The 26,953-nt window shown below is 25.3% G+C and overlaps 1 protein-coding gene across 6 annotated transcripts in view; it reads left to right on the plus strand.

The window, feature by feature from the left end:
- Positions 1 to 14,402: 14,402 nt before the first annotated feature.
- LOC129605207 (tetraspanin-9) overlaps positions 14,403 to 26,953 on the plus strand; it is a 115,601-nt gene continuing 103,050 nt past the window's right edge. For 3 of the 6 annotated variants that reach the window (XM_055514815.1, XM_055514819.1, XM_055514821.1), the window contains exons 1-2: positions 23,535 to 24,137; positions 24,267 to 24,556. The gene's annotated coding sequence lies outside the window, so the exon portion shown is untranslated. Of the gene's footprint in view, positions 14,530 to 23,534; positions 24,138 to 24,266; positions 24,557 to 26,953 lie in introns of those variants that run through there. The other 3 variants (XM_055514818.1, XM_055514816.1, XM_055514817.1) reach the window with 3 other exon arrangements.

The following is a 26,953-nucleotide window of genomic DNA, read 5'->3' on the forward strand; positions in this document are numbered from 1 at the left end:
AGCGTTCGTGGTAGTCAGATGATTAATAAATTCTACAAGTACTATTAAAATTAAATAAATTTAAAATAATTTTGTAGAAAACAAATAATATGAGATTGAAAAGTAATTATTCTAGGAAAATATTACAATTTTACTTTTCTTATTAAAATGTTTTTTATTATACGGAAATTCTTTTAAATCCTTTCGAAAATATTTTTAAAGAATTTTGTTCATGCGATAAACAATGAGATTCTAATGAAATTTAGCACATGCACATGCTTTTATTTATTTTTCCTCAAAAAGAAGTTTTTCAGAACTTGTTGCTTTGCCTTTGAAATTCAATTATTATTTACTTAATATTTTTCATTTTGTTTTTAATTCAGATTGCAATATTATGGAAAAGTTATTCTTTTTTTGTTTAATTTTTAAAAATAACATAAAATGAATGTTCTAAAATTTGATTATCTTTCTTTGAATATAAAAATAAATTTTATTTTTGCTGTTTTTTACTTTTGGTGTTCTATTCATCTTCTGTACTCTTATCAGTTTGAATTTTAAGAAAAAATTCTTACAAAAATATTTTAATCTCAACATACTCGTACATGATATTCAAGATGAAGTTTTGTTGGAACGATTTCATAATATTCATACATAATCTATAGTATTGTGAAAATGGTATAGAATCAAAATTTCCCTCATCAGTTACAACAATTGAAAAAGCAGTTAATAAAATAAGCTGGTAATTTTCAGAATTCTTACATGTTAATTTATTGAAACAAATTTACCAACTTTCTTTAATGTGCTTTTAATAGTCTTTATCATACTTTTAACTACGATCAGCCTGGAAAAATTTCAGTTAGAGTAATTCTGCCTGAAAAGTAACTTAAATATTTTCGGAATGAGATAAAGCCAAATTATATAAACCTAATTTAACATTTGTCGCTTTAAATTTAATAGGTTAGTTTTTACTTCTTTATACTTATAACAGCTCTGTTACCACTAAGAAGTTCTTAGTAAAATTTTGCAAATGTTACGAAATTTCAGGCCTTATTTTTGAATTTAGTTATCTTAAAATGGACAGGAATAACTTTTTATATATTTGCAAATTTTCTGTCACAATTTCCTATTTTGTTAAATTTCTATTTTGAATTACTGAATATATATATAAAAAAATAAATAATTTTCACTTCAGATCCTTATTTTTCTTGGTACTAATTCTATTCTTTTCCATATTTTTCCATAATTTTCCTCGTACATGTGCTTATTGTTTGGTTTTACTCCTTTTCCTAAGTAAAAAATTATTTTTTTTCTTTTTCTCAGTTTTGAGCGTGAATTGCAAAATTCTTAAATTATTTTGTTTATTATTATTATTATTACATATTTACAATATACATATATACAGTATAACATACCAAAGTAGAATATACATAAACATCCTAAGTATATATAAGAAACTTTTCTTATTAAAATCTTTCAGATATCCAGACTGATAAAAATTTATAATATAGCGCAAACAAAAAGAGAAATAAAAAGGATAAATGTTTTGTAGAGAGAAAGTCAAGTTCAATGAATGAACATGTAAATGAATAAAATAATCATCGTGTGCTCCTACTCCTACTCCTACCTCCCAACATCTTACCATTCTTATTCAGTTTTTCATTGTAACTGTTTCATTAAAGATGAGAAAAAACAAGGAAATTTTGATTTAAATTTAAATTTGTGCTATAGAGCGTAGTCTAAGGAACTAAAGGATATAAAATGAAGGGATGGGGAAAGGTAATGGGCTATGAAAAAATATTTCAATTTAGTTTTAGTCTTACCTACTAATATTTGCAAAATTATTGTATAAAGTTATAAAATAATTAGTCATGTACACCGTTTATGCATCTTATAAAATCTATGTAATTGCGATGTATGAGACGAACTTTAAATACTGTGAGGTTGAATAAAATTATTCGCTAGGGTATGTATGTCGTGGGAATATGCATTTAAAGACAAAACTGGCCTCTTCTAATATACAAATACATTGTTTCTTTCTGCAAAAACAGAAGGGGTGACAGTTTCTATGACAAAATCTGTATCTACGACATCAAAAATATTTTTGTGAGCTCAAATTTGTCAGCACAAAACTGATATCTTTTACGATAAATTCTGTGCCTGCGGCATTAAAGAACATTTATTGGGCTTAACTCAGCAAATATAGCCGGATTATTCTAAATCCGTTGCTACGGAATTTAAACTATTTTATTTAGCCTTTCGCTATTTTTTTGTCGTTTTCTATTACAATTTTTAGATCCAAATGTTATTTCCTCACATTTTTTATCATAGAGCCTAAATATAAAATCTTTTATAGAAAAAAATTTTTTGTTTATCAATTTATTTTCAGCTTAAAATAAAGTTAAAATTATAATATGATTTTTTCTAACTAATGTTTTCTGAAGTAAAACACAGAAACAACAGTGTAAAAAAGACTTTTTTCGAAATTTAATTTGAAATGAAGGACGGAGGGTTTCATATCGGAAGGTTTCGTAAGAATGAGGAATTAAAATAAATAAAAATTTTTTATTCTCGATTTTTTTATATACTCATACGAGTAGAATAGAAAATTATATAAATAAAGTTAAATTTGAATTGTGCTGTTATAAGAAGGAGCAAAAAACGTAAAAATCTTCTTGCTCTCTTTGTTATCATGAATTCGAAAAGATTTTAGAAAGGCGTGAGTTGTTGTTTTGTTTAATTTTTCTTTCATAGGAAACTACTGAGACAGAAAAGGAGTTTAAAACTTTTGAAGATGATTTGATAATTTAAAATTATATTTTTATTATTTTTATTATGCGGCCGTGATGAAAGTTATGCAGATTTTTCCAACCATAAACTTGAAAAAAAGAATTTTATAAAAAGTCTCTTATAAATATGACAAAAGTAAAATGGAAATAAAGAGAAAAAAAATAAAAGTGGAAACAATTTTATATTTTGCATTTGATTTGGAAAATTTTATTGTCCTTAAAATTTTATTCAAAAACGCGGATAAATCTTTTAATGAAACAAAATTAATTTTAATCAAATTAAACTTTTAAATAAAAATTATTATCAAACTTTATTTAATGGTAAGGTGTTAATCTTTTCTTATGTATAGATAATGGTTATACTGAAATAAAAGGAAGATGAAAGCGTGTTACTTGCCATTATTGAGAAAACTTTTAATGTAAAATTGGCCATACTCACTTTAAGATTTACAATAGTTTAAACTAGCCTCCTAATAGTCATTTGGCACTAGTTAAACATAACTAACTACTGCTGATGTAGCAGGGTTAACTGCTCGAACTATATCAATAGTTTTTAGGACAATATGATCTGAGCAACAAGAAGTTTAATTGGGTCTGTGAAATTTTAAATATGGTTTTAGTGAGGACGGCAATCAATGGATAAATTATTTGAAATCATGTAGTGATCACATCTTATTTGATAAAGTATGAAATTTAAAACAGATAAGGAGGTTATTTTCAGTCTAAATGGTGTCAGTTGTGTCACAGTCTCATATGAAAGTACAATAAAATTTATTGGCAACACGTTATAGATGACAAGTTTGGGTGGAAGTTGTATTATAGTAAAGAAGAAGAAATTTCGTCTGGAACAAAAAATACAAAACAATTTAAATGAGTTCTGTGGAAAAATTCAATGCCGTCAGTGCTCAACAACATCCTAACGCAATTCTTAAATATTCTAAGCGCTCTGAGCTTAATATGTCAAATTCAAATGACATTTTATTTCTATAGCAGTTTATTAGAATAATTTTGAAAATCACTCCTATTCCTTTATTAAAATTATTCCAATAAAATATTAATTTAAAATTTTATCCTTATATAAATCTATAAAAATACATAAAATATATTTAATAAATCTATATATATAAAATTCATTACAAAATATCAAACAAAAATTGATAAACAAGTAAAATATAAAAGTGTCTAGAACGGAAGGAAATGACACATTGAAATGATAAAAATGTTTGAACATAAAAAGTATAGAAAATGTAGAAAAAAAAATCAGTTTTATTCAATATAGAAAGCATGTTATGTATATAGTCATAAAAATAGTAAAGATAACAGTAACACCTGTCAGAATGTTAATTGTGTACACATATATGTTATACAAATGTTTATATGTGCATTTGCAGAACAGATACGTACATAAGTATGTATGGCCCATGATCTATGAAACGTCTTAGATGAAAAAAGATAAAAGCTTTCCGGCAAACGGATGTAAAACATAAGAAATGACAAACTTTAGAGAAAACATTCATTACAACTAATATTGAATGATAAATATTAAATACACACATATCACCTAGTATGTACCTATATAACCTGTTATATGCTCAGCATTATGTGGTAAGGATAATATTTTAATGTTTATGCTAAATGTTCCTCATATACTCATTTCCATATCCTGTGTTACATATTTTCCTAATTAATTTTTTCTTTTATAATATTAATTAAATTTTGTGTTTAACTTAAATAGTTTATATGTGTGCATATATAAATTTGAGAGTGGTGAATAATATTTTTTATTTTTTATTAGGAAAAGGAAAAGAAATAAACGAGGATTTGGAAATTGGTTTCAGATATAGCGGATATACTCGTATAAGTATAAAATTATATTTTAAAAATATTTGTTTGGAACAAAATTTTAATAGTAACACTTCTATAGAAGCACCCTTTCGTTTTATTCTGTTTGGTTTCCAGAATTTTATGAAAATTGGAAGCTGTTGTAGTTTTATTCATCAAATTAATTAAAAGAGATCAAAATTATTTTATAATTTAAGAATATTTTTAAATTCTTGATTAATCGGTGCATTTAAAGAAATATTTATAGCTACACTGGAAATTGTATTGTTAGATACTGTTCCAAATTACACTATAGAATTTAGTTAAGAATTCTAGAGTAATAATTTGTAAATGAAATGTTGTTTTGTATTATTGTGGGTCCATTAAAAAATTCTCTTGATTAGGAGTTAAAGCATACCAATAAAATTTAAAATATTTAGAATTTGACATTTATTTTCCAATTCCAATCAATGAATTCCAATATGAAGCAATGTGTACTGAAATAAACTTATACATACATATGTCAATTTAGATTCTTATCATTTAGTTTACTACACTAGTTTACTACTTTTCTCAACAATTGAGAATCTCTCTGTAAAATCTTATATATTATAGATTTCATGATTTTAGTTCATGAGGCTACCCAGGTAACAATTTTTATCTCATAAGACTCTTGTAGAGTTATTCTGAACACTTCTTTACGTATTGCTGAAAAGAATTAATTGGCAATTTTCAATATCCCATTGGAACGCAATATTGAAAGGAACGTACAGAGTTTTTGGTATTTAATATTTTGAAAAATATTGTTAAAGACTAAATTATTAAACGCACACATATTTATGTTAAATATCAATTAAATAGTAAGCAATAATATTTCACTCATAAATATTTACTATATTAAATTTAATTAAATTCTATATGCTTAAAGAAAAACAACTTTATTTAATCTTGTAAAACATATTAAAATCGAACAAATTTTTTACACTAATTCAAGTACATATTCAATTTATTTTCTAAATTTAACTTTATTTTTTTTTTTGCTGATTTTTTTATATAAATGTTTTACATTTAACTTTGGGACTATGTCAATTAAATAAATAAAATGATAGGTGATGTAACAATACATTAAATAAAGAACAGAAGACTCTTTTTATATTGAACTTTATTGTACGTATACACATAATCTCATTAAGATGTATAGAAGTATAAGATATTGAAACTTTAAGGCGCAGACAGACATGCAAGTTTTAGTTTTACAGCTATTTTAGTAGTTTAGTTGCTTAGATGTGCGTGCAACGATTATGCAATGAATAATTATCTTGGCTTGGGCTCTTAAGCTTATACTGAGCGTAAATATTAACCCTTAAAGAATTTAATATTTATATTAGGTTGACTCAAAACAGTAAGTATTTTAAAACAGTAAATAAACAGTAAGTATTTGTAAGTCTACAGTAACGTATTTCTTTAGAATTTAGTTTATAAACCACTGGAATTCTGTACACCACTCTCAATATTGCCTTCCATGTGATATTAAGAGTTACCGAATTATTTATTTGTTATGGGGTATTTACAGCGTTTGTTATGGGGTATGAGTGTGTTTAGGACATTAATTTGTCAAATTTTGTCTTTTTAAAATATCTACTTTTATGAAACGTTCAATTAAACCACAACTTATTGTTGTAATATTAATTTTCTTTTTACTTAAAAATTTTTTTATATTTAGGTATACTGTATAATATATAGCATAATATATCACAAGTATATATGATGATATATAAGATAATATAACATTTTTTTATTTTATCTACCTCAACTCAACTCAACATCACCATATACAATACAAAAGTGTTGCTATCATATGAAATTTATTGATGCTGAATAGGAATATGAATGGTTTATTGCTTAAACATATAAGCTTATAAAAAATAAATTTTAATTCTAAATATAAATTCATAGATAGATTTTTTTATTAAAATTCCACAATTTAATTTTATTGTTTTTATTTTAATTCTAGTTCCGGTGAACATTTTGTAAAAAAAAACAAAACACTGTGATGGATATGATGAGAACCCCTTGTTTTTTGTTTCAAATTAAAACCCTGAAGAACCTAAAGAATTTTACATTATTTGTAATAGATGCGCGCGTATACATATAATATTTATCTATATATGCATATATATTTAGGTATTTGAAGGCGTATTTGATTTCAATATCACAATATTGAATTTCATTGTTATCCTATAGTCATGTTTTTTATTATTTTACATGTTATTTTATTGAAAGCGGTGAGGGTTCATCAATAAAAAAGTTATAGGTTTCATGAAAGAATTTGTTATTTTCTCAAGACCTTTTAACTACATAATATTTTGTTTGAGATCTTAATAGATTAGAAAACAAATCTATTCTTCATACTAAAATTAAATTATACGAGTAGTAGTTTTATTCAATAAAAGTTTTTAAGGATAGAATAAACAATTTACTATTGTACAATGTATTTGGAGGAGCCTCTATGAATCTATAAAATTTTATTAGCATATCTGCAAGAGGAGGAAATTTGCGTAATGCATTAAATGTAGAAATTGAAATAACTCCAATTTGAAGTAATTTATTAGGGTTGTCATGTTGAATGCGTAGATTTCGAAATAAAACCTGTTCAGCCGTGAGACGCTGACCTGGATCAGCGTCTCACGGCTGATCTGATATCTCTTCCTTGAGGTGACATCGAAGCGATTATAGAAGTTATAACTGAGTGTCGTCTGATTCACAAACACACCAGAAGCATGGGATGTCCAATGTCGCGCCTCCTGTGGTGAGGAGGAGACAGTGCGGTTCATTTTTTGAGGTCATGTACACCTATGATACGGGAAAGGTGGAGGTTCCTTGTTTCGACTGACGAATATCCTTAATGTTTCCTTTAATAGCCACGTCGAGCTAGAAAATCTAACTTATTTAAAACCAGTTACATTTTCCCATCACTCTTTTGATACAATTACATATTATTAACGTTAAATCAAATATTCGATTTAAAACTCATAATTTTGAATTTTTAATTTTTAATTTTATGTTATCAAAATACCAAAATTTATTAAATGATCGTATATTTTCTAATCAGCATTAACAATGACAAATATCGATTTAAATTTTCTTATGTTTTTCATGTTATTAAATTAAGATGACCAATGACATGGAATGAAATGGGATGAAATTATGAAAATGGATGATCCATACATATGAGGTACGAGCTGCGGCTATGAAAAAGTTTCTTACAAAGTATTCAAATTATATGTCGTTATTGTGTTAGAATTTTTATGTCAATTAAATTCTCCGCAATGAAATATTCTGTCATGGGGCACGTCGCTGTCCGTCTAACTTTAATTTACCCATTAGAGCCCTACGATTCCCATAAAACAAATTTAAAATTGAATTGTCAGTACTATTCAAATTTTATTTACTTCATTGTTATATTTTATATGCATTACTTCCTAAACCATATTAAGTATATACAAAGAGCTTTTCACTCATATCCATGAGACAAATGACAATTTCGATATTACTCGATTAGTTGTGTTAGCATCACAAATCAATTTACAAATTCACTATAACCTACGCGTAAATAAAATGTAAACAAACAAAAAATTTAAATTCAAATTGAATGTGGATGCGAAAAATAATAATAAAGATGTTTTATAAAGGCATTAAACGTACGCGTACTTACATCTTGAAAATAAAGTTTCTAAGAGATTAAAATTATTTATAAAAGAAGAGCCCACATCCTATATACTCTTCATTGTCCAAGAGGAATAATTACGAAATAAGTAATCAAAATAAAAAAAAACATCAATTCTATTGTAACTTTTTTTTTATTGTTATACGCACGTTAGAGAGATTTGGGGTCGATAGTTTAATACTGTTATTGCATGCTTTTGTATGAAGAAACGTCACATGTATCTAGACATTTTGTTGCTTTTATGCATCTTAATTCCACGACTTTAAAAAGTGTCTGATACGCAGCGGGATGTTTCTTCGTAGTGAAAGATATTTTCTTATGTTATTCTTATTTAAAGATTTAAACTTAATTAATATCGATAGAAATCATATTAACATGGTGTTTTGAAAATTGGCCGACAAGTTGAATTGGTCCGCCTGTTATACTTATTAAAATTACAATTTGGAAAAATTAGTTGAATTCACTATTTTGGAGAACTGTCAGCTATTTCGTGAACCAGACAAATTTCTAGCAGCCTGCCGTTATGAAGCATATTGGTTTCACAGTCCGTTAATTGTGAATACAAATAAATCAATAAAAACAAAACTATATGCTATAAGAATACTTTAATTCTCTTTGGAGTTGTTAAAGATCGACAAAATGTGAATTTATAATTGAAATTGAGTGTTACCATTGTTTGTAACATTGTGTGTAACAACAACGAACATTTTTGAGGGGCGCTGGTGAGTAATAAGTATTTTGATTTAAAATAGCGCCTCTAAAAAAAAGTAGACTGTTTATGTAATAATAAAAATTGCCTTTCGTTTATCACTATAAATTATACACAGTTGTACACAATTACATTTTTAGCAATTATTATCCAAGACTCTCTTACAAGATACGGAAATCAACACGCTGAAAATTTTCAATTTTAGGGAAAATACAAAAATTTATGCTCTTATATTTTCTCACACCATTTTGGTTAAAGCTTTTTGATACACTTTGTACATTCGAGTTTTCATATAAAAAGTGTTTGTTTTTTACTCACTTTTAGTTTAAATCAACTTATACTGCTTTTTGTCGCCATGTTTCTTTTTGAGTATTATCGAAGAGCATCACAATCAGCGTTCCCACTTGGATACAATTGTATCCATTTGGATACATTTTTATACCCGTACGAACGTATGTTCGAAGGGTATACTAAATTTGCCTTACCGTTTGTAACGCTAAGAAATAACGGTGTTAGATATAGACTCAAGTGTATGTTTTTGATCAGCGTCAAATTCTGAGTTGATTTAGCTTTGTCTGTCCGTCCGTCCGTCCGTCCGTCCGTCCGTCCGAACGATAATTCAAAAACTAATTTAGCTAAGTTCACCAAATTTTCACAAATGATTTATTGTAGTAAGTGCCAGAACCCTATTTAAATTGGACATGATCGGGGTACCGGTTCGTGTAGCTGCCATACAACTTCAAAATTTATTTGGCTATATCTCAGAAACTATAAAAGTTATGGTATTGAAATTTCACACAAACGAATATATTAGTAGGGCCAATGTGTCACATAAAAGTCGTTGAAATTACTTGGCTCCTTCTGGTACCTGCCATACAACTTCAAAAGTTATTTGGCTATATCTCAGAAACTATAAAAGCTGTGATATTGAAATGTCACACAAACGAATATATTAGTAGGGCCAATGTGTCTCATAAAAGTCGTTGAAATTACTTGGCTCCTTCTGGTACCTGCCATACAACTTCAAAAGTTATTTGGCTATATCTCAGAAACTATGAAAGCTGTGATATTGAGATTTCACACAAGTGAATATATTAGTAGGGCCGATGTGTCTCGTAAAAGTCGTTGAAATTACTTGGCTCGTTCTGGTACCTGCCATACAACTTCAAAAGTTATTTGACTATATTTCAGAAACTATTAAAGCTATGGTATTGAAATTTCACACAAACGAATATATTAGTAGGGCCAATGTGCTTGATAAAATTCGCTAAAATTTCTTGGCTCTTTCTGGTAGGTGCCATACAACATAATAGTAGTTTGGCACAACCAGTATTTTGAATAACACATAGTACTGAAATTTTGCATAAATTAATATGGTAATACGGCAACTTAAAGTCATAGTCTGCCCCATAGTTAGTTATGGCACATTAGTTATTCGCGCATAGGATAACAAATTCGTACGGGTATCACAGAGTTGACAAGGTCAACTCTATTTTTTTTCTCGTTTGCTTTAAATTTAAGTTGGATACAAAGATACTCAAATCTGCTAAAATGCCGAAATTGGCTACATTTCAAAATTTTGCTGAAATATGGATACATTTATTCTCTAAACACTAAATAAATGTTACAAAACTGTTGTAAAAACAAATGTAAAATGCTGCTAATATTAAAACGCGTAATTGCTTTATCTTTCAAAAGTGTTATTTGCTGGCATTTCTAAGCAGATTTCCGAGTTTACTAGAAGAAAGTAAGAAATCTGCTTTATTAAATGAGTGCTGCCTCTTCCTGTATTCAAATCTAGAACATTTAGACAAGAACATACCAGAAATATTTTGGAGTAAGCTAGTTGTAATAGAAAATGCATTGGCTGTACATATTTTTTAAAATTTTTCCGTTTTAATGGTGAATTGTCTTTAGCATATATGTACATAGTTCAACAACATATATGCATATGTTTTTTCTGACCTTAACTTTTAACACATTTAAAATATAATAGAAGTTGTATGTGATTTCTTAAAGAATTTACTATAAATAAAAAAACCAACAATAGGACGGCTTGGTATAAAAATTCTGCTTTATGAGGTTGGATACATTTTGGATACATTTTTTCCTCGAAATTGGATACATTTTGTTTTTACCAAGTGGGAACACTGATCACAATAGTTTTACAATTGACAGTTGAATTGATGCTCTCTTTTATATTGCTTTATTGCTTTCAATTTCATTATTGTTTATTGAATGTGTTTGGGATTGGGATTTCTAGCCTCTTTTGTGTTTCCCTTTTATAATATAATCAATATTTGAATATAATAATTTCAAAAGTTTTATTTTAATAATGAAACAATATACTAACCATAGGTAAAATAATATTTTTTTTTTTATTTGAAGCAAACTGACCTCATTGGGGGTCATTTTATAATATACATACATAAATATTTTGGTAGAATTTGGAATTAAAAGAAAAATCTTAATTTCTACACACAAATGTATACACGTATACGTTCAACAAGTATTAAATTTAGAAGGTTCTCAAAGGTAAACAGTGAGCCGGAATTTTAATTGTGTAAGATAAGAAATTGTTTTTTTTTTAATAATTTGAATATATTTAAAATTAAAATTAATTAAATTTTTAGAGAGGATATTCGAGATGACTGAAATGCTATGTCTTATGTGGTTATTTAATTTATTCAAAAAATTATATATCTACTTCAGTTGTCTCGTCATGAGATAATCGTGGTGTGCCTTCGTAAAAGCGAGGGTTGAAAATGTTAAACTTTTTATATGTAAATTTTAAAGATTTGATTTGATTTTTAATAAATTAATTTTGTTTTATACGAAAAAAAAATTTAATAAAATAAAAACTATATTTTATTGATGAGTTTTATAGATTTTATAGACTCCATTTAATGAAAAGGTTTTAATTTTAAGATTTTAAATTGATTTATTTATGAAATAATAAATAGATATTGAAATTTTAAATATATAAGGGCTTTAACTACAATATAGTTCAGCTTGTGATAGTATAAAATAAAATAAGAGTAGACAACAAGTAAAATATGAGTAGATAATCTACTAGTTTAGTCTTGAGATGAGTTGTGGATTATTTCTATTTATTTTACAAGAAGACGGGAAATAAAAAAATAATGTTTATTGCGCTGATTGAAATTTTTCGGGAAGAAAAGTGGTTCCCCCCATACGTTCTACTTATTTATAAATGCTTAGTAATAGTTTTAATTTTCGTTGTAGGTGCAAATTTTATATTAATGTCCAAAATTTTTTTTTTGTCTCCAATTTAGTTTTTTTTTAATTAAGTTAATAGAATTGAATATGCATAAATTCGCTTACCTATGAATTTAGAGTTTAGTTACTATATTCAAAAGAGCTTATGTTTGTATTTCAATTTCGTTATTGGAAAATAATAATATATGTAGCTGATGCACTTTTGATAGTAAATTCAAATTCAAACTTTGGACGCACCATTATTATTCTGATTCTGATGGCTGATATTTCACATTATTATTCATCTGGCCTAATTAAATAATATTAAATTTCAAATTTAAATCTACTATTGAAAAAATTTTAATAATGCTATTTTTAAAAAATTGAAAACGTAATTATTGAATTCTCTCTATATTGAGAAAATGTAAACAAAACCTGATTAAATATCAACAAGTTGTCAAAATACGCATGCCTATGAATTTGTTGTACTGTACCGTTAAACAACATAAAAAAAATTGTGTGTACTATCTATCACTCTCTTCTATCTCTTACATTACAGTATTTCGCATTTCTCATTTATTATTATAGAAAAGACAGATATTTGTATGTAAAAGATTTATCCAAGACACACACCATTTTCAATACTGTTAAATGTTATCAAGCTTTGACAAAAGAAGCTTTCAAACTGTTACAAAAAATGTTGATAAACAAATTTTATATCTAAACATAAAAGCTAATATATGTCAACATACACAGTATTTAATTCTCATATTCATGAATTTATTTATGTTGTGTAAATTTTTTTCTTATTATTATTTTTGTGTCTGAAATCAAAAAGCTAAAAACAAAGATATTCCACTTAGTTAAAAAAAAAGATAATGTTTAGGTACACTGTGCTGTGAAACAAACTAAAAATAAAAACAAAAAAGAGACAAAAAAAAACTTCAAATCTGAGAATTTTCATGTATCAAAGAAAGCGCATTTTTTTAAAATAGCTATTTTGTAAACTTAACATAAAAATTGAAAACAGTTTGATTTGAACGACTTGTGTGAAAGGTGGTGATTCTTTTTATCGCTATTTTCGTGGAATATTGGTCGCGTTGCGATTATTTTTCCGATTTATTTTCAATTTTTTTTTTTTAAAACGATATTGTCAATAATTTTTACCGTTGTTACACAAAAAATAATTATAAAAAAAGTAATTTTTTTCAATGAACTTATAAAGAAACAAAAATACGAGAGTGTTAAAAATATATAAGGTATTTTAATATGTGATTGCAATATTGCACAAAAAATCGTATTGCTTGCATGTAAAAAATACAAAAATTAGTTTTTTAAGTTTGATATTAATAAATTATCGTAAAAGCCTAGTGAAATTAAAAATAATAAAAACAAAAAGTATAAAACAGGGGCTTTTTTTTTTTTGAATACTCAGCAGCAAATTCACGATTATTTTTTCTATTTTTATTGCGTTAAAGAATAACTAAATAAATAAATAATCTAGATTCCTGTAACAGGTGGATAAAATCATCGTTTTTAATTTTACTGTTTGTTTGTTTGTATAAATTTTTTTTTGCGGCCATATCTCCGGGTTTAATGCTGTGTTATTTTTTTTATTGCTTTTATTGTTATTGTTCGATTAATTTATATTTTAAATAATAATATAAAATACTCGTATAATGTGCAATTTAAAAATCTAGTTTAAATTACTGTACATGAATGGGTACATGGTTTGTAATAATAACAATAATAATAAAAATAATATATTCGGGATCACAAGCACACAATTTGTACTCGCCGTAATTTAAACAGAAGGAAAAAAATATTTTATGTTTTTTATGTTATGTGTATGTATATATGCATTTATACATGCATACATATTATATGGACTTGTACATTATCATAAGATAACAGTGGATTTAATCATTATAAAAGTTTTGAAAAAAAATTTTTTTTTTTTTTGCATACCTATTTAGTTTTATTTTATCGCAGATTTTAGTTGAGCTAAGTACGATTATAAAAATATTATTGCGGTAGCGGTGGAAATTATATAAAAAAAAAATAATTTTAAAATTTTATAAATTTGAGCTTGGATTTGAAATTTTTTTTTCTAAATTATTATTTTAAAGGTTATTGTTATTTTTTTTTTTTTTATTTTTTAAAGTTTAATATTAATGTTTAGTAAAGAAGATGAAAAAAAAAATTTATTAACACCTATAGGAAATATTGAATAATAAAAGCAAAAAAATAACGATAAAAGAATTCTTAAAAAAAATTTAAAGTTTAAGGTGAATAAAATAAAAAATAATTTAATATTAATAGAAGCATCTGTGAATAATGAAAGATAGATGAAGGTGTGTCAAATGAATTACTTGTTAAGTAGATAAAAATTCATTGTTGGTTAAATTATGGAAATTATGGCACTTTATGTGGTGGTTATTATAGCAATTAAATTGTGAATAATTTGGAGATTGAACTTGCAACTGGTATCAAATATTAAATATAATAGAAAATAAGTATCTAATTAAAATCAATTGGAAAATTTTCAACTTTATCTGGAATAAATATTTACAATAAATCAAACAATAAAATATTAATTTTTTTTTTTAATAATAAATAAACCTAAAAATTTAATTTTTGAATATTTAAAGTGAAATTCGGAATGAATTAATTTTAATAATTAAATATTTCAAAAAAAAATTTTTTCTCTAATAATTGGATAAAATTTAAAATTACATTAAAATATAATATTAATTTCTAGATATGAAGTTATACTTATATATTGAATAATTTATGTACTAAATTCTTTGTCAATATTAAGCATAAGTAGAATATTCTAGGAAATGCTTAAACGTGGAATTCGATAATCTGCAATCTGTAACAGGCATCCTAATTGTTTTTGATTTCATTATCATTACTTGTTAGATTTTAGTTAAAAATTGAAATATAAGACTGTATAAAAACAGACTAGAGTGCTAACCAAAGTGAATATGTTAAGAACGCGCCGAAACTTATCGAAAGCGTGAATTTCGACATATTGTATGTAATTTTGTCATACTGACCATAGTAGACGATTCAATATTTTTTAAAATTCTATAAAAGAGCTAAACTGTTAGGTAATGTTAGGTAAATACGAATGAAAACATATTGACATGAATTTAAAAACGTATAACTAATAGTGACTAAATTTTTTAATAAATTTTAGGAAAAAACGAGATGCCGAATGCGAAATTGTTATTCTTACTTGAAAATTACATTACTTAAATGAATATATCATTATGATACTCACTGATTTTCTTCTCACTTGGCGAGTAAATAGTCGAGTTACATAATCATGCTCTTAAAATTTACTTTCAAATACCAATAACTTTAATTTACCCCAAAACTGTAATTTTTAATTCAAGAACTAACGAGAATTTAAGTACAGACTCATGTAAGTGTGGACTTGTTTAATACGTACAATTATTATTAAATACGCTATATGTGCAAACTTGAAATAACGATTCATATATTACTTATGTAGGTACTTAGACGCATATAAGTACATGTATGTATAAGTACTCGTCATACCATAAATTAGAGAAATTTGTAACTTATAAGATTAAAAAGATCTTAGTTCAAATTAAAAACACTGTTATATAAATTATTCTTACTGTTATATAATTCCTAGGTTACTTGTTATAATTCGTATAATTTGTTAAAATTTACGAATTATTAAAAGAATAAATTTTGTATTTTGTTGTGTTGTTATTCCAAGAACCCAAAATTAATATAAAATGAATGAAATTGAAAATATGCTTTTTATAGTATTATAAAAAAAAATTTAAGATCCTTACCGTGAATTTTTTGTTTTTTTTTCTTGTTTATTTTAGTTTTTATGCTTAATTTCACTTTCAATTTTTATTTTTCCTCCGATTTAAAGAACAAAATGTGATTACTAAGGTTTCTTTTTAATTTGTTGTTTTCACTATAGGTATAAGATAAAAATAGAAAAATTTTTTAAAAACACATACTTACTTACTTAGGCATTGCTTAATTTTAATGCTTTCATTTTTTTAATAAGATTTGAGCAGAGCATTTTATAATTTTAGTGTTTATAAGTAAGTATAGTAAGTGAGTAATTTTAAAAAATACCATAATGACCATTTGTTATTAAATATACTTTATAGGTTATTGTACTTGGAAATTTAGTTTTAAAATTTAAATTTTGTTTTTATCAATTAACTTTAACTAAGAAGCTAGAACATTTATAAGAAGGTCTTTTTCTTTTAATATTAAAAGTAAATTTTCCCATAACATTTGTAAACATAATTTCGAATTTACAATCTTTTTTAAGGTTTCATTTAACAGTGTTATACTTCTAAGTATAAAAAATATTATCGAAGTTGCAAAAGTAGTGTTTTTAAAGTTCGAAAGAAAATATATCAGAAATATTAGAATTTTCGATTTATTTTAATAAAATTTTAATAAAAGTTGCTGAAGGGGGTGGGGAGGGGGGGGGGGCTATTTTGCTCTTTATACATAAATATATTTTTATTTATTCATCATATCCTGTTTTAAATTAATGTATTCATCAGAAATTATTATTTAGTACTTAAGGTATATGATGCATAATGAACATGGTTTCAAGGTAATTTATTACATAAGTAATAAGTATTGAAATATTTTTGAAGAGCGTATTTTTTATTTAGTACAATATTTAAATATATAAAAATTACATGCCTTATAATTCCTGGACATAGAGATTTTGGGGGTGAAATTTTAATATTATTCCTTACTTATGTATAGATACGTATAAAAATTTCTCTCTACAGATAAAAATTAATATAAATTACTTATTTAATTTTCAAAATTGTGTATGGAAGCTCGTAATAATTTAGTAGTGTTCTTTGATTACTTATATTAAGCATAGCATTTTTTAATACTGTGTCCGAATCGTTAGCTATGTAATAAACATTTAAAACGGAAGGCCGCCGTTTTATAACAATTTTCATATATGTTTTCATATATGAAAATTTTATGTTTTGTTATTTGTAATTAATCCCCATGTCGTATTAGATTAAATGAATAAATTCAATTAAATATTAATAATTAAATTGAATATTTGGTAAATTAATGAAATGGTTCTTCCGGATTTAAATTAATTATTAAAATTCATATAATTATATTTAACCTAAAATAGGAAAATAGATAACCAATTAAATTATAAAACAATACTCGTATAAATACGAATATCAACTTGGATGTGGCTGCGAATAGTTATAAGATTAGGATGAATAAGGACCAACTTTAATTTGCGAATTTTTAATTAGTAATTCTCAATTTGCTTTGTATTTTATATTGTGCATTGAGTTTTTAATTATTGAAGTGTTCCATGATTCATTTCAAATTGTATACGGCTTTTATCGTCAAAAATTTATTAATTATAATTTATGTATAATATACTTACGTATATATGTATGTAATAATTTTAATACCAAAAAATTTCTATATAAAATTTTCGTAAAATTCAATACCTGCTTATAATGAATTTTATTGTCCAAAAGAAAAACATTTTTTTTTTAAATAATTTCGAGGTAAACCTTGATGCATTTGATTTTAATAGCCTATACTTTATAATTGATGGTATACAGCCACTTATTACATATTTTCTTACTTATATATTATAAAAATCAAATATAAAATATTAAAAACAAAAAAAAAAATATTTAAAGCTTTTTAAAATCGGTCATAAATTTCCAGTTCAATTGTCAAAGATTTTAATGTAAGTAAATAAAGAGTATTTAAGTATATACAGTATCATGGAAGGCAAAAAATTAAAATTTAATAATAATTTTTTTTAAAATAGTTATGTATAGAATTCTAAACGTATATTGGTACATAGCTACTTACAAATACCGCCGAGGGGTTGTTTTTGTTATACGAAAACCATTTTGTAATAATTTTAATATGGAAAAAAAGTTTATCAAGTGAAAATTCAATTGGTTATACATACATATACTTGGAAGGAAGGTGAAGAAGGCATAAAAGGAAGAGAATTCGAATACGATTTAAAAATAAAATAAAAGGTTTTTCCAATTCTTTTTACAATTTTTCAATTAAATGCACTTTAGAAAATTTAGAACTTTAAATATGGTTTTTATTTTTCATAAAAAAGAAAGCGAAAATTTTATTTTAGTTTTTAATAACGGTATATGATTAAAGCCATACATAGTTTACTAAATCGAACAAAATTTTAAAAAAATTGAAAAGTTTTTAATTATTTTGTTTTTTAAAAACCTATACTTACTAATTAAGTATATTTACCCATATATTTATCAAATATAAAAGGAAAGTGAAAGAATTTATAGAGTTTTGTACTGTTCATTTGTGGTTTTTATTCTACGATCCTTGTTGCGTATTTTTGTAAAATTAAATTTCAATACTTGTAGATGTATTCTAAGACGACATGGGGATGCATTCCAGGTATTTAAACATCAATTTTATTTTTGAAAATAAACTGTTATACGACCTCTAAAATTTTGGACTACAAATGGTTTCTTTCCTATATCTTCCTTGCCGTAAAAGATTTTTTAATATCTATCAACTTAAATTAAAGCTAGGCAATATTCTGTAAAAAAAAAATTTAAAAATTTCTAAAAATTCGATGCGAAATTGTTGGAATCCAGAAAACTAAAAACGTATAAAATGGTAAAAATTAGAATTTTTCTAAAGTTCGAATGTTTGTGTTCCCAAAATTACATGGAATACCAAAAAAAAATAGTTAATTATTATAACTTTAAAACCCATATCATTTTTGGAATGGAAGTTATAAGCACAAAACTTGGGCAAGCATAGATTCGCGACAATTCGTTAAAGTTCGTTAAAATCCTTGTCTCGGAAACCCTTGGGATTTGGTACATACTTTGAAACAAAAGTTTTATTCATTTTTGATTCTCTAACAAGTGGTATTCTTTGTTGCTTCCTTTCAGAATCAACCTGTAGAAATCGTTTAACCTTATTTAAAGGGCTAGTAAATTTAATTTTCCAAGTCAAATTCTTAAAAATTTAATGCTTTAACATAAAATCTTGATTTGGACAATATTTAAAGGGAAAATATTACTCAAATTATTTTCATGATTGTGTTGACCTCACGTAATAAATTTTTATAACAACTTTAAGCGAATACTGGTTGCAGTTTGTAAAATAAAATGAACAAAAAAAAAATATGCCAATAAATTAAAATTTTAGAAATTTTAAAAATTTATGAAAGTAAAAATTTAATCCTTTCGGATTAAATGCTTATATAAGGTAAAATAATTTTTTAATCACCTTTTCTAAAAATCCTTTTTTTAATTGATTATACACACATGTATACATATACAAACATTTTATGATATTTTCCAATGTTTTCCAATTAATTTTTACAAAACCGCTATTATTTATTGGACTTTGTGAATATTACATACATATATACATATATAAATTGGCCAAAAATTAAAACCTATCTACATATTATGCTTAGGTATGGAAGTAGTATACTATATCTACTATATGTGCGTAAATATGGTTATATGCTTAGAATTCATTCATATGTGAAAATGAATTTTAAGCAGATGCAAATATGCATAAAGTTTGTTTGTAATTATTATTATTTATGTGAATAGTTAATTACTCAATTACTTTATATAATGTAAAAATATCTATAAGTATACAATATAACAATTTTAATAATTGAAAATTTTTAGTTAAATTTTAGTAAATAGCCACCCATAATTTAATTTTTTTAAATAAATATTTCAATTTTCAATCATTTTCATTATTAGCAATTACATGTACTTATATACATAGTTATTTTTCATAATGCATTCAAATATTTACATAAACTAATTAAAAACTGAAAGTATATGTAATTATAATAGCCTTAGGGGTATAATTTAATTGACTTATAATACTTATGTATATAAATATATAGAATTATTATTAGTTTTAATGTAATTTCATTCTAAAAAATATTAATTTTTTGTTTATTCACAACACTACACAATAGGTGGTTCTTTACAAAATAATATTTTATTAATATAGGGAGTTCATATTTCATATAGTGGCATAATATTTCCTTTTCGAAATTGATATATTTTTAGAATTAAGTATTTAAATATTTTTCAAAAAGCCTTTTGTGATAGCAAAATTAACTGTAAATTAATAACTTAATTTAGAAATATTGAAAAAATTCAGGATATTATTAAAAAAATTTTAAATATATGATTATAACCGTATGTTATGACAATAAATTGCAAAAACATTCTTATTACAGAAGCCCTTGAGTACCAAAAATTTTGAATGGTAAATGCTTTTGAAAATTCAAAGTAGGACCTTACCGCAGAAAAAGTACATGTTCTGAAATCTGATTTTGTTATACGTTTTTTATTGTTATCATGAAAAATTTCCATTAAATGTCATAAAAAATTTCCAAGTTGCTCCTTAGAAAAGATTAGTAAATCATATTTTCAGTATCCGATGTGAAATTTCGGCATAGCGTGCAAATTCGTAGGGAAAATTTATATGTGTACATATACGAGTATAAAATGTAACAGAACCCGTCCTAACAATTTCTATTGAAAATTTGAGAAGAGAAATTTGGTTTGAATAAAATATTTTCTATACTATTGTAATACAATGCGAATTTGAAAAAGGCTCTATTAGAAATAATACAAATTTATCTACTGATTTAGGTGTAATGGATATGGATCAAGCTACAGTCTTTACTTTCAAGTTTTTAATATGACAGACAATTATATCTATATAGTAGACCATATGACAGACTATTTTCTATATAGTAGACCATAAAAATCATACTAGGACAGCTGGAAATATTCTAAGTGACGTCTATAACTTTATTATTAATAATGGCATCATTCTACTGTTAAAAAAAATTTGTTTTAAAGAAACAATTGAATTTAATTTTTAAAAATTGAATTTTAAAAAAAAATTTCTTTTCTATTTGAATTCATTCATAGAATAGAAACTATAAACTAATTGCTTAATATGTTTGTGCATAATTGAATTAGAAAAGAAATAAAATTTTTAAAATTTGATTTTAATTTCATTTCCATTTTTAACTAAAGTTTTCAATCCTAACGATATTTAATTGAAAAATACAGCAATTGAATTAAAAAATCATGAAAATGGTATTAAAAATCATTTTTGTTCTGCTAAAACAAAAAATCAAAAGTTAAAAGAAAGAAAATTTAGAAATTTATTGAGAAAATTTTATTATTTATTGTTTCAGATGTAAGTAGTTTTAGGTTTAATATGGGCAATCTTAATTGGTACATTAGGAGAACGACTGTTTGATATTATTTGAAGTTAATTCATATTTGATTTAATAAAACACTTTAAATAAATTTAAGAACGGTTTGAGCTTAGGATAAGATTGGTTTAAATTCAAGAAAAATAAAGAATTAGTTAATGATTGCGGAAGAACACCCAGAAGAGCAAGAGTCATACCTCTTATATAAGAAGGAAAACGGTCACTTGTCAATACTAAGTTATTTTGTTGATATGAGTTTGATAATTAAAAGTCGGAAAAAAGGACGTGCGGTAAGCCACTTTTACCCCGTAAAAGTCCGTGTTCGGGAAGTGGAATTAAGTTAGTTTCCGAAAGAGAAAGTTTACTGTTCTTTTGGAAGGACGCTCCTCTCAGTTTCCAACTCAACAAAAATTTTTATTATATTCAATTATATTTCTTAATTTTACGAGCTAGTTTTATACGAACTTAATGTTCGTATACTTGATAAGGAGGGTATAGTAAAATTGGAACGTATTCCACACTGTGCCTTTTAAAGTATTACTTAAAATTCGAATTGCTCTTTTTTGTTGTAGGATCTGTAGCACTGTACATATGTACGCGTTCAGTAAGTTTTATGTATATAATAAATGGGTATATATATAGAAGCATATAGACATCTTCTATGTACCATATTCACATGCATTTAGCGCCCAAAAAATTTGTGTTTCTATTTGTTTTTAATACAAATATCAGAAAAGCGTTTCATTTCTTTGTTTTGTGTTTGATTCTTAATATTTGTTCTTTTACTTTTATTCTTATTGTAACTGCTTTTTGTGTTATCATTGTTTTTTCATCCGTTTGTTATTCGTGTTGACTTTTCTCTTGTGAAACTTCATTACAATAGTAGATATACACAAACACACATGTGTATATGTCGGTTAAGGAATAAGAATAGCTGAAAGTAGAAAAGAAAAGTAAGAATAACGAATAAAAACAAAAAAATAAATACAAAATCGGGAAATGAAAATATCGTGTTCTCTTAAGATAGTAATGCTAAAAATAAAGTAAATAAGTTCGTACATATGTACGTAGTCATGTAATATGTTTTCAATGTAGATAACATACATTTATGTAATATAAAATACTAACATGCTTTTCTATTATACAGCATATATAAGAACATAAAATGTTTAATAATAAAACGACAAGCTCACCAAACGCTGCATTGTTTTTATTATCCCCATAATACCGTTTACGCAACGACAGTTATTTGAATAAAAACTAGTATTTATGCAAATCTGCAAAATTATATTACTTGTTTAACATAAAAACATCTTAATTTAGAATTAAAATTATACAAAATATACTTAGAGTTTGTGTGAGGCAAACCCTGAAGAAGATCGGAAAAATAATTGTTAAAAAAAACAAACAATTTTGAGAATCAACAATCGAATTGGGAAAGCCATTGAATTCCGGACATTCTTTGTATTGAACGTAGTTTATTTTTTACTCTCTATGTCTTTTATATATCATTTTTCCAATAAACTCTGTGAATCTTTTCCTCTCTCTTTCTGTTTACGGGAAGCAGAGTTTGAGAGTTAATGTAATACATATTATATTTTTCATGGGGAATGGCTATATAAATTTGTTGATCCATTTGAAAATAGCAGCTCTACCTGTTTAGAATTGATTGTTTAATCCATCAGCAGCTCTACCTCTTCAAACAATCGGAAAATATTGTGAGGAACTGTGAATATAAAGTTTTTTCACTAGTATTTCTTCAAAAATTGTCTCGTATTTTATTTTTCTCTTACCAATTCTTAAGTGCTGGTAACCCTATTAATTTTCATTAAGCAAAAAAAAAATATATACATACTTATGTACATATATAAATACTTACAATTATTGGGTATACTTACTAAGTATGTGATTTCATTTTTTTTTTAAATTTTAACAAAAATTACTAAATGACAAATTGATTGTATGGAATAAAAAAGTCAACAATAACAAAAAAAAAAATCAAAATTCAATTCTAGAAAAGAATTAAAGAGAAATTTAAAATAAATTTTAAAGTACCAAAATAAAAAACAAAAAAAAGTACAATTGCAATTGAATTAAAAATGCACAAGTGAGAAAAAAGTGAAAAATTGAAAAGCAAAAATAACAAGTAATAAGAAAAAAACACAAACAGCAAGAATAAAAGAAGTAAGGAATTGTGTCACCACACTGCACATAGTGTACAAAAATTCTGAATCTGCAAAAAATAAAATTACAAGAAACGACAACGGCAGCAACCACCGTATTTACTTTACAATTGCGACAACACTAATAAAATTTAATTAAATAGCAATGACATGAAAATTTTCTACTTATTTATTTTTTTGTATGAAAATCGAAAATAAATTTAAAATAATTAAAAAATAAATGAAAAGAAAGAAATAATAAAAAAAAATATTGGAAAAGCGAAATTCACTTGAATTCACAAAGCAAAAAACACACTTACACAAACCCACGTGTAAATTTAAAAATAAATATAGGTATTTGTTGTGTCAGTGTGTTCGCTGTGACTATTATAAAATTTATTTCTTTCAATTACTGCACTACATATACGTGTTAAGTACATGTGTAATCACTTTACTACATTTTTAATAAGATATGAAATTTAAATTACACGTGAGAAAAACATTTTTTATAAGATTACAAATTTTAATACAGTGATAATTTTATTTTATTTTTTTTTTTATTTATTTTCAGTTGAATTTTAGTGTACGATTATAAAAAAAAACACACAAATTTTAAAATAAAAAAAATTAAAAATTTAAGTGAATTAGAAATTGAGTATTGAAAAATAAAAAAAAAGTGATTTTTATTTAAAGAAAAGCTTATGAGTAGCATTCAAACAAAATTTCTGATATTCAACACAAGGTGAATAAAATCTGTCAAGTTGACAGTAGCATACCTTGTCTTTATATTCTACTTTGAATTAAGCCGCAAAATATCACATAAATTATATTGGTGCGTGCATTTCAAACAAAAATTAAAAGGTGAGTAAAATTTTTAATTTTAATATTTTTATTTCTTTCTCTTTTACTTTTTAATTTAATAAAGGGAAAGTGTAAAATAATAAACGTTACCAACATACATATACATACATACTTACTATATATTTTGTTAATTAATATTATGCAAATTTTAAATTCACAATAAATTTTTTTTTTGGAAATTCCAAATGAAATTTCATTAAGTACGCCAGTTTCACTCATTTTATTGCAATTTTATTAAAGTCAAATTATCGACACCGATAATTAGGCATGTACCGATAACTTGATCTTAATAAAAATGCCATTACATTTGGTTTAAGTATTTATTATTTTTTGGTATATGTGTGCAAATGTCTGTATTTATCATATTAATTAATGTATCTTTCTCTTGAAAGAGGAAAAGTGTATATGTGCTTACTTACTTAATCAAATTTTTCAATATTCCATTTTAAATTTACAACAGTTAAATAAGTGGCACTTCGGCGAATAAAAGTAAATCGTGTTGCGCTTTCAATCCATTTTACCTTATTATTATATTTTTAAGTTCAAATTTGCTCGAACAAGTCATTAAAGCTCACAATATTCGAATCTATTGCCCGTTTTCTATTTAGAGTAAGGAACAAGAAAGTGCATATCATCATAATAAAAATTAATGTCGATTTAACTATACTTAATAATAAAACTAGCTCTCAGTTCTGTATTACATAATTTTAATACAAAGATTGTTTTTATTTACAATCTAATTGTAGCTCAACAACTTCGAGAATACTTTGCAGTGCTTCAAAAGTATTGTTAGCAATAACGGTGCAAAAAAATTTGTTTGGCCAAATTGTTCAACACCTCTAATAAAAAACGTCTTAAACTTCATTGATTTGAGTTTAAAGCGTAAGATTAAGCATATAAAAATACTTTTACTCGAAGGCATCGTAAAATATTCGGGAAAACATTTTTTTCATGAATTGGCAAAACTATTCGATTCTTTATATATACTTACTTAGTCGATTTTTTTATTTGATTCAAATTATTTTTATTTCATGTCGTAAGTAACAGTTCTGCATCAATTTGTAATACAAAAACTTTCAATTGTGCGGGCTGACAAGAGGCAGTGCACAAGTACCATACGTTCCTACTTGCGCATATCCTACAAGAAAAAAATTTAGTTCAATAGGAAATGAATAGAGCAAGTACTCGTACATTTAAGAGCTACAGCATCGCTCTCATGAACTAAAAATATATCAAGAGAGCAAAAAAAAAACTTTTTTTTTGATAATTTTCTAAGCATGTGTAATTGAGGTTTGAAGAGGCAAGAAAGAACACGGAGAAAAAAAACAAATAGAAGACAAAAGATTTGTAATTGTAGGCTTTTTGTTTTAATAGTTTCTTTAAAAATCATTGAAAAGCAGGAAAACTGAGAAAAAAAACGAAAGTTACAAAAATTAAATTTTAAACGATTTTTGGTTTTTGTTTTAAAGAAATTCATTCGTTCTTTTTTTGTTTTATAAGATGATTTGAATTTTTCCATCTATCATCATAAGTCAAATTTAATTTTATAGATTTTCTTTTGTTTCCGCCTTTGAAAAGTGAAAAAAGTCTTTAAAGGAAATTAAAGTTTTCTTTTCTTCTTTTTTGGTGTAAAAATTATTGTAGTTTACGAAAACATTTTGACTTCTTAAAGGTAAACATTTGTAACAAAAAATTGTAATGACAGCTACTTTAAAATAATGATAATTTTACAGTTTAATTTTGAATGTTATAAAATATCACAATTAAGTAAAAAGTTTCAACCACGTTGAATAGAAAAAGTACGCTACTTATTCAAAAATTACGTAAGAAAAGGTGGGAGAACAAACAGGCTTAATATACGAATTGCATTCCGAGCTTAGAAATGCTGCTGGAAGTCAAATCAGATAGTGTACAAATTCGCAAATCAGAAGGAGTACTTTAACATAGCAACAGTAAAAGCAGAACTCACCTTATATGCCGAAACTGCCATTGAACGACTCCATTTTGTTCTTTTTTCAAAGACTCAGCTTGGCGTCAAGCTTCTAACTTCAAGTTTTCGACTTCAAGCTTCTGACCTTGCTTTAGTCTTTCTTGTAGATTGTAAAATCTACAATCTAGTTTTTCTTACAAAGAGTTTAACCCTGTTTCAGACGATAATAAAGCAACACCTAGTGGAATAGTTTCAAAATTCCTTCCAAGTCGAGTATGGTTCTTCCCTAAGTTTAATTAAATGGACGATTTCCGGAAAATAAAAGTCGGCTCTGGAGATCATGTAAGAATTCAAATATTAAACTTGCAAAAATATTACCAAAAGTCAATTGGCTTGGACGACTATGTAAAGAAGCAAATCAGAAGTCGTTTTTTTATAATATTAAATGATTCTTTGTTACTTTTCGT

This window comes from Condylostylus longicornis, unplaced genomic scaffold, assembly GCF_029603195.1.
Source record: "Condylostylus longicornis isolate FDR11 unplaced genomic scaffold, ASM2960319v2 ptg000013l, whole genome shotgun sequence".
In the NCBI taxonomy this organism is placed as follows: Eukaryota; Metazoa; Arthropoda; class Insecta; order Diptera; family Dolichopodidae; genus Condylostylus; species Condylostylus longicornis.